Source organism: Balaenoptera acutorostrata, chromosome X (genome assembly GCF_949987535.1).
Source record: "Balaenoptera acutorostrata chromosome X, mBalAcu1.1, whole genome shotgun sequence".
Lineage (NCBI taxonomy): Eukaryota > Metazoa > Chordata > Mammalia > Artiodactyla > Balaenopteridae > Balaenoptera > Balaenoptera acutorostrata.
In genome coordinates this window covers 69,647,874-69,656,621 of record NC_080085.1, presented here as the reverse complement: position 1 = coordinate 69,656,621, position 8,748 = coordinate 69,647,874, and the positions used below count along the sequence as shown (strand labels likewise).

General features: G+C 35.0%; 1 pseudogene; it reads left to right on the top strand.

Moving 5' to 3' along the window:
• The first annotated feature begins 7,649 nt into the window (after positions 1 to 7,649).
• Positions 7,650 to 8,337, top strand: LOC103003344 (E3 ubiquitin-protein ligase RNF114-like; annotated as a pseudogene).
• Positions 8,338 to 8,748: the final 411 nt, after the last annotated feature.

The following is an 8,748-nucleotide window of genomic DNA, read 5'->3' as shown; positions in this document are numbered from 1 at the left end:
TTACTTTATAAGTGGAAATTTTTACCTTTTTACCTTCTTTACCCATTTCACCCACACCTCATACGCTACCACTAGAAACCACCAATCTGTTCTCTGTATCTGATACTTTAGTGTTATTTTTAAGATTCCACAGAAGTAAGATCATAAGGTATTTTACTTTCTCTATCTCACTTATTTAACTTAGCATAATTCCCTCAAGGTCCACCTAATATCTAACTACTAATATTAGTAATATGTTACTAATAGCAATATTTTCTTCTTTTTATGGCTTAATATTTCATTGTATATATAAACCACATTTTCTTTATACATTCATCCACCAGTGAACATTTAGGTTGCTACCATGTCTTGGCTAATGTAAATAATGCTGCAATAAACATGGGGGTGCATATATCTTTTTGGAGTTAGGGCTTGTTATTCTTCTAAAAAGTATCCAGAAATGGAATTTCTGGATTATATAACTGTTCTATTTTTAATTTTCTGAGGAACTTCCATACTATTTTCCACAGTGGCTGCGCCAATATACACTCTCATAAACTTTTCATTTTGTTGATGGTTTCATTTGCTGTGCAGAAGCTTTTTACTTTTGTGTAGTCTCACTTGTTTATTTCGGCTTTTGTTGCCTGTGTTTTTGGTGTCAAGCCCCCAAAATTATTGCTTAGACTGATGTCAAGGATCTTACTACCTATGATTTCTTCTAAGAATTTTGCAGTTTCAGGTCACATGTTCAAGTTGGTAATCCATTTTAAGTTTTCTGTATGGTGTAAGATAGTAGTCCAGTTTCATTCTTCTGCATATGGCTGTCCAGTTTTCCCAAAACCATTTATTGAAGAGACTGTCTTTTCCCTGGTGCATATTCTTGGCTCTGTTGTTGTAAATTAATTGACCATATGAGAATGGGTTTATTTCTGGGCCTTCTGTTCTGTTCCATTAAGCTGTGTGTCTGTTTTTATGCCAATACCATACTGTTATGACTACTATAACCTTGTTGTATAAGTAGTTTGAAATCAGGGACCATGATGTCTCCAGCTTTATTCTTTCTCAAGATTGCTTTGGCAATTTGAGGTTTTCTTTCTCAAGATTGCTTTGGCAATTTGAGGTTAATAATAATACATATTATTTCCATACATATTTTAGGATTGTTTGTTTTATTTCTGTGAAAAAGTTCCATTGGAATGTAAATAGGGATTGCATTGAATCTGTAGATTGCTTTGGGTAGTATGGACCCAATTAATTAATATTAATTAATATTAATTAATTTGAATTAATATTGTTAAAATTTCTATACTACCCAAAGCAATCTACAGATTCAATGCAATCCCTATCAAATTGCCAATGGCATTTTTCACAGAATTAGAACAAAAAAATTTACAATTCAGTTTTTTTTTAATGTGGACCATTATTTTAATTCTTTATTGAATTTGTTATTGTATTGCTTCTGTTTTATGTTTTGTTTGTTTTTTTTTATTTTTTGACCACAAGACACATGGAATCTTAGCTCCGTGACCAGGGGTCAAACCTACACCCCCTGCATTGGAATGTGAAGTCTTAACCATTGGACAACCAGAGAAGTCCCAAAAATTTACAATTTGCGTGGAAACACAAAAGACCCCAAATAGCCAAAGCAATCTTGAGAAAGAAAAACGGAGCTGGAGGAATCAGGTTCCCTGATTTCAGGCTATGCTACAAAGCTACAGTCATCAAAACAGTATGGTACTGGAACAAAAACAGAAATATATATCAATGGAACAGGATAGAAAGTCCAGAGATAAACCCATGCACCTATGGTCAACTAATCTATGACAAAGGAGGCAAGAATGTACAATGGAGAAAAGACAGTCTCTTCAATAAGTGGTGATGGGAAAACTGGAAAGCTACATGTAAAAGAATGAAATTAGGACACTCCCTAACACCATGCATAAAAATAAACTCAAAATGGATTGAAGACCTAAATGTAAAGCCAGACACTATAAAACTCATAGAGGAAAACATAGGCAGAACACTCTTTGACATAAATTGCAGCAAGATCTTTTTGGACCCACCTCCTAGAGTAATGAAAATAAAAATAAGCAAATGGGACCTAATGAAACTTAAAAGCTTTTGCACAGCAAAGGAAACCATAAACAAAACAAAAAGACAACCCTAAGAATGGGAGAAAATATTTGCAAATGAAGCAACTGACAAAGAATTAATCTCCAGAATATACAAACAGCTCATGCAGCTCAATATCAAAAAAAAAAAAAAAAACAAATAATGCAATAAAAAAATTGGATGGAAGATCTAAATAAACATTTCTCCAAAGAAGAAATACAGATGGCCAAAAGTCACATGAGAAGATGCTCAACATCATTAATTATTAGAGAAATGCCAATCAAAACTACAATGAGGTGTCACCTCACTCAGGTCAGAATGGCCATCATCGAAAATCTATAATCAATAAAGGCTGGAGAGGGTGTGGAGAAAAGGAAACCTTCCTACACTGTTGGTGGGAATATAAATTGGTACAGCCACTATGGACAACAGTATGGAGGTTCCTTAAAAAAATAAAAATAGAGCTACTATATGGTCCAGCAATCCTACTCTTGGGCATATATCCAAAGAAAACTATAATTCAAAAAGATGCATGCACCCCAATATTTATTGAAGCACTGTTTACTAAGCTAGGAAATGTAAGCAGCCTAAATGTCCATCAACAAAGGAATGGATAAAGCAGATGTAGTACGTATATACAATGGAATATTACTTGGCCATAAAGCAGAATGAAATAATGCCATTTACAGCAACACGGATGAACCTAGAGATTGTCATACTGAGTGAAGTTTGGCAGAGAAAGACAAATATCATATGATATTTCTTATACGTGGAATCTTAAAAATGTGTACAAATGAACTTATCTAAGAAACAGAAATAGAGTTACAGATGTAGAAAACAAACTTATGGTTAGCAGGGGTAAGGTGGGGAAGGGATAAGTTGGGAGATTGTGACTGACGTATACACACTACTATATATAAAATAGATAACTAATAATGACCTACTGTATAGCACACGTAACTCTACTCAATACTCTGTAGTGGCCTACACGGGAAAAGAGTCTTAAAAAGAGTGGATATATGTATACGTAAAAAAATAAAAAATTAGAATACAAAATATTAATTCTTCCAATCCATGCGCACAAACTATCTTTCCATTTGTCTTCTTCATTTTTTTTTAATTAATGACTTATAGTTTTCAGTGTACATGTTTTTCACCTCCTTGATTAAATTTATTCTTAGGTATCTTATTCTTTTTTTTTTGAATGCTTATCACTTTATTACTGCAATCATAAATCATAATGATTTGAATTAGTCCTTGACATTGATTTGTGTGTTTAAATTAATCCTTAATTATGCTTTTTCTGCCTTTTGTTTTGTTACTCACCCTTTTAAGAAATGCCATGATAATTAACACATAGTTGTGTTGCATAAAGCATCTTGTAGTACCGTCCTGAGTATGTGTACATGTGTTCATATCTTGTGCCTCTGCTCATATTTTTCTATTCAACTTTTCTGTTGGATAGCATTGAAAAGCCTTTGCTGATTTTCAAGGCAGTCTTTCAGCTTATCCTCTGTCAAAGTCAGTCACTGCTCCAAGATTGAAACAGTCTGTGTCAAAACATTGAGCTGTTCCATAATATGCTCTAACGCATCAGTCACAGTGAGCAATATGCTTCATTGACTCTCAGAAGGGTGGTCGCTCATTTCTTCTGTTTTCTTTTTCAAGGTTGTAGGTGAACATTCTGATGACATTAAAGAAGGGTTCAAGAAATATCCGCAGATCTCTTCACCCTTGTCTGGTAGAGTTCTAACAGTGGTTTCCGTTGTTGTGGTAGAATCAAAAGAAAGGATGTCCACAACAGGGGGAGTAGAGGTCTGCAAATCGATTACATCAAGCTTTGGATTAATCTGCTAGTGTTGGAGGGTCTCCTGCAGAGGCAGGGGGTGGCTGTGGCTCACTGTGGGGACAAGTACACTGACCTATCTTATTCTTTTTGATGCAATTGTAAATGGGATTGTTTTCAACATCATACTTAATTATAAAAAGTTTAAACATTTTCCTTTAAGATTAGGAACAAGACAATAGTGCCTACTTTCATCATACATATTAAACGGAATACTTGAAGTCCTAGATAAAGAAATCAGGGAGGATAAAGAAATAAAAGGCATCCACATTTAAGGGGGGGACAAGTAAAATTGTCTTTTTTGCAGATATGATTTATACATAGGAAATCTTAATGATTCCATTAAAAAATCCATTAGAATTAATCAACAAATTCAGTAAAGTTACAGGATATAAAGTCAATATACAGAAATTATTATTAACAATGTTTCTATACGTTATACATTTGGGTATACATTATACATTTGGGTATACATTATACATCTATACATTATACATTTCTATACATGAAAAATGAAATACCTTTAAAAGAAATAAAAGCAATTTTACTTACTATAGCCTCAAAAACAATAAAATACTTTGGAATACATTTAACCAAACAAGGAAAAACTGTACAGTAAAAACATCTGTACACTAAAAACTACAAGACTCTGATAAAAGGAATTGAGGAAGACACAAACAAATGGAAAGATATACCATGTTCATGGATTGGGAGAATGAATATTGTTAAAATGTCCATACTGAACAAAGCCATCTACATATTCACTGCAATCCTTATCTAGTTTCCAATGGATTTTTGACAGAAATAGAAAAAAAATCCTAAAGTTTGTAAGGAACCACAAAGTATCTCAAATAAGTAAAACAATAATCAGAAAGAACAAAGTGGGAGACATCACAGTCCCAGTTCATGCTATATTACAAATAAAATAAGTATGGTACTACCATAGAAGTAGACATATAGACCAAGGGATGAGAATCAAGAGCCAAGAAATACACCTCCACATAAATGGTAAAATAATGTTTGACAGAGGAGCAAAGAATACTCAATGGGAAAAATATAGTATCTTCAATAAATGGTGCTTGGAAAACTAGATAACCACCTACAGAAAAATAAAAGTGGACCAATATTTTACATCATTTATAAAAATACTCAAAGTGGATTAACATCTTAAATGTGAGACCTGAAACCATAAAACTCTTTGAAAAAAAAAATATAAGATAAAAGCTTGTTTACATAGGCCTTGGAAAATACTTTTTTGTATAATGGCAAAATCACAAAAAGCAAGACAAAAATAAATAAGTTGGACTACCTCAAACTAAAAAGCTTCTGCACAAGAGAAGAAACCATCAACAAAATGAAAATATAACCTGAAAACAACTCAGTAAGAAAGAAAGTCAAACAATCCAAGTAAAAGATGAGAAGAGAACCTGAATAGACATTTTTTTTCAAAGAAGACATATAAGTTGCTAACAGATACATGAAAAGACGTTCAATATCACTCATTGTTAGGGAAATGCAAATCAAAACCACAATGAAATATCACCTCACACCTGTTAGAATGGCTATTATCAAAAAGATAAGACATAAGTGTTGGCAAAGATGTAGATAAAAGGGAATCCAGTGCACTGTTGGTGAGAATGTATACTGGTATAGCCACTAGGAATACAATATGGAGGGTCCTTAAAAAATTAAAAATAGAACTACCATATGATCCCACATCTTGGTAAATATCTGAAGGAAATGAAAACAGCTAAAATATGAAAACAACCTGAGTGCCCATCAACAGATGATAGACAAAAAGTTTGGGGTATATATATAGAGAGAGATAGAATATTATTATAAATAAATAGATAAATATTTCTAATGGAATATTATTCAGCCATGAGAAAAAAGGAAATCTTGCATTTGAAACGATATGGATTGTCCTTGGAGACATAATGTTAAGTTAAATCAGCCAGACAAAGACAAATACTGTATAATATCACATGTGGACACTAAAAAAAGCTGAATTCTTAGAAAAAATAGTAAAACGGTGGTTATTAAGGAGTGGCAGGAATAGGAAGATGTTAATCAAAGTGTACAAATGTCTAAGTAAATGATGAATAGGTTCTGGGGATCTAACGTACAGCATTGTGATTATAGATAACAATAGTCCACTGTACATTTGAAGTTTGCTAAGACTGTAGATCTTAAATGTTCTCACCATGTGAAAGATATGGAAATTACTTGATATGATGGAGATGTTAGCTAACACTACAGTAGTAATCATATTGCAATATATGTGTATCAAATCAACATGTAATACATTTTAAATTTACACAATGTTTATATAAATTATATCTCAATAAAGTTTGAAAAAATACCAAAAAATATAAAAGGTTTATATATCTTGACCAAGTGGGATTTATCCCTGGCATGCAAAGGATGGTTCAACATGTGCAAATAATTAATGCCATACACTACATTTAAAAATGAAGTATAAAGCAACATGCTTTTCTGGATAGATGTAGAAGAAGCATTTGGCAAAATTTAACACCCTTTAATAATAATAACTCTCAAAACACTATGTGTAAAATGAATTTGTCTCAACACAATGGCCACATATGAAAAGCCCAGAGTTAACACCACACTCAATGGTGAAAAAATAATGTGTTTGCTCTAAATCAGGAACAAAGAAAGCATGCCCAGACTTGCCACTTTTATTGAACATGACACTGAAAGTTCCAGTCAGAGCAATTAGACAAGAAAAAGAAATAAACAATATCCAAAGTAGAAAGAAAGAAAGAAAATTATCTTTGTTGCATACAGCATTATTCCATATGTAACATACCCTAAAGACCCCCATAAAACACTGTTAGAATAAACGAATTCAGTACAGTTGCAGGATTACAAAATCAACATACAAAAGTTAGTTGTTTCTATACTCTAATAGCAAACAATTTGAAAGGGAAATTAAGAAAACCATTCCATTTACAATAGCATCAAAAAGAAATAAATACTTGGAAATAAACTTAACCAAGGAAGCAAATACTTGTACACTGAAAACTACAAAACTTTGATGAAAGAAATTAAAGAATACACAAATCAATACGAAGACATCTCATGTTCATGCAATGGAAGACACAATATTATTAAAATGCCCATGTTACTCAGAGTGATCTACGTAATCAGTGTAGTCCCAATCCAAATTCCAATGGTATTTTTTTTTTACAGAAAAAGGAAAAACAATCCTGAAATTCATATGGAACCATAAGAAATTTGAATAGGAAAAAGCAAGCTTGAGCAAGAAGAACATAGCTGGAGGCACCACATTTCTTGATTTCAAAATATATCGCAAAGGTACCATAACTAAATAAGTAAGGTACCTGCATAAAAGGCAACAAAATTAATGAAACAGACCAGAGAGCTAGAAATTAACTGTTTTGTGCCAGTCTCAGCCTATCAATAACCACTGTTGTTGTAACCAATGGCCCTCGTAGTTCTTATGATTGCAAGATGTCCTCAGCAGAATATCCATAAGGAAACTTTGAAAGAGATAAAATGTATTACTTACACGTCCTGGAAATTACATGACACACCTGGGGCTATACAGAGTTGTCAGGGGTAGGGAGTGAGAGATGGCTGACCTTGGGTTTTGCTTTTACAGGGTTTTGCAGGTTCACATTTTATTGGTGGATTTAAACCATAAGAGCAGGGCTCTGCCAGAGGCAAGATGGCTGTGCAGCCACAGGACCCTGAGGGTGGTGTGTTGCTGGCAGGGCCTGCGATGGAGGCACAGCCCCTGGGTGGCTTCACATGTCCCTTGTGCCTAGAAGCCCGAAACTGGTGCAGGTGCCCTGAGGATACATGCTTTGCTCTTCCTGCCTGCAGGAATGTCTGAGGCCAAAAAAGTGTAGAGTGTGTCCCAGCACTCTGGCACTTGGCATTGGAGCCGTGGAGCTAGAACAGCAGATTGAAGGCACAGAGACTTCTTGCCATCACTGCCCTAAAATTTTCTTCCTATCCAAGATCTGGGAGAACGTGGATACCTGTTCCAAATACCATAATTACATCATACAAGGTGTCAAGGCCACCACCAAAGATGCGTTACTTCAGCCAAGGAATGTTCCAAACCGTAATACTTTTCCTTGTCCTTACTGTCCTGAGAATTTTAATCAAGAAGGACTATGTAGAACACTGCAAGTTATCCTATAGCACGGACACCAAAACTGTGGTTTGTCCAATATGGGCCTCCATGCCCTGGGGAGACCCCAACTACCGCAGTCCCAACTTCATTGAGCACATCCAGCACCAGCACCAGTTTTCTAACAACATTTAACAACACTTGACACTTCGTGGATTAAGACGTTGAAGAGGACATGATGAACAAGGTGCTGCAGCACTCCGTCATCCACAAGTGAGTGGTCTCTGCTCTCAGCTCTTGTTCCAGAGCTTCCCTTTCATGTTAAGTGTGAAACATGTGACTCATCCACCCTAAAATGTACAACAAACCTGAAAGTGAGCCATGGTATTAGGACAGGGTTACTTCTGACAGGGAAACAGGTCCCTGGTCGGAGTCCTCCTTTCCTTTGGGCTCTTCCCCTACTGTTCACCCTATTTGTCACATGTCTTATCTTTTATTGCTCCTCAGCCACTTCCTGGAGCTTCTGCCTCCTCTTTGGAAGGGAACCCAGCTTCTCTGCCTGTCCTTGTTTCATGTTTGCTCCTCCTGTCCAGGGTTGATCTCTCAGGTCCTCCGAGTCAGCCAGGACCTTTTCTGGGTCATGAATAACACAAAAGAGACAAGGGTCTCGTCTCTTTGTCTCTGAGGT